Below are 1,372 nucleotides of genomic sequence, written 5' to 3'. Positions count from 1 at the left end.
AACAATTTGCAATGAAACTCTAAAATAATGTTAAATTATTTCTTTGAGGCACATCTGGATCTAAAATTTAAAAAAAAAAGATAAATGATCAATATAATGGATTTACAAAATGGGACTGGGGGGTGAGGGGAGGGGGGGTGCAGATGGGTGCTGGTAAAGCAACAAAAAGCAATCCATATCAGTCTTAAAATGAACTGCAATCATTTCTTAACCATTTCCTGCTATTGAAAGCTCTGAATCTTCTAAATTGTGAAACACGAAAGCGAGAACTGAACATACAAATGACTTTCAGTTCAATTCAAGGTATTTACTGGCCTGAATGTTGCCTAAGCATTAAGATTTAGGCTCAATTTCTATAATTACTGCAACAAAAGTGACCTGTGCAGGTGAGAAAGACACTATATTCACACATTTGGGATGTCTGTCTACCACACTGTAAATTAAATTAGTAGTAGGGGTAGTATAATGAAATCAAACATAATCTCTCCCAATAGAAATTATATAAAAATCATTTATTCCAGACCTGGAGCTTGAAGCTTGTGCTTCTCCAGCACTGCAGAGTGAACCTGTAGACCACCAACAGGTTTTGCCTTCAGATCGCTGGATAAACAGTATTGTTGCTATCTGGAGATTCTTAGAAGAGTCTAATAGGATGAAAAGATATCACTGTATGCCGTTTGGTGGACGTTCCTGTCCGAAGTGCCTCACAGTACAAAGTGTACTCATTTGTAGCATGAGTGGGAATCAAACCCCTGGCAGTGTTGCTGTCACTCTCTGCACACTTTACCTATCTAAACCACAGAATTATGGAGCGCTTCACTGATTTGCATGTCATTCTTTTGCAGGTGGCCATGCAAACCTTCTCTTTGTCAATGCAATAGACTGCTTTATCACATCATATACTGTATGTGTTCAAGACAGGAAACAGCAATCATTATTCTTCTATCCAAGCGGATTTTTAGAATAGAACCTTCAAATGAACGATGAACGATCAAAGGAGAGAGGAAGTCAAAGATCCTGGATCAGCTCCTCTAAACTCATTTAAACTCACATTTAATAAACAGCACAGCCTGGTTTTCCAAAACCAGGAACAAGAATTTCATTTGGAAATTAATTTGATTTGTGGGTTCACAAAACACCCCAAACTCTTAGTTTCTGTGGGCCATAAGATGCAAATGGAGACAATGATTTTACAGTTGCTAAAATGATTTAATATCATATCAGAGAGCACCGGCATCAACACCAGCACCACCGTATCATAGAAAAAAGAAATATCTGAAACCCTTAAAATCCCAGTCCTGTTCTGGGGGGTTGAGTTGTTCTGCAGTGAGCAGATGCTGCAGCCTCCACCTCAGTGACCCGGCCTGCTGCA

General features: G+C 39.1%; 1 non-coding gene across 1 annotated transcript; it reads right to left on the bottom strand.

Annotated features, from left to right (window-relative positions):
* Window positions 1-800: 800 nt before the first annotated feature.
* On the bottom strand, window positions 801-911 carry LOC144541366 (U6 spliceosomal RNA). Its single transcript, XR_013506485.1, has one exon. It is a non-coding gene; the product is annotated as a U6 spliceosomal RNA (small nuclear RNA).
* Between the last annotated feature and the right edge of the window lie 461 nt (window positions 912-1,372).

The sequence above is a fragment of the Centroberyx gerrardi genome, chromosome 10 (assembly GCF_048128805.1).
Source record: "Centroberyx gerrardi isolate f3 chromosome 10, fCenGer3.hap1.cur.20231027, whole genome shotgun sequence".
Lineage (NCBI taxonomy): Eukaryota > Metazoa > Chordata > Actinopteri > Beryciformes > Berycidae > Centroberyx > Centroberyx gerrardi.
This window is presented reverse-complemented; position numbering and strand designations above follow the sequence as displayed.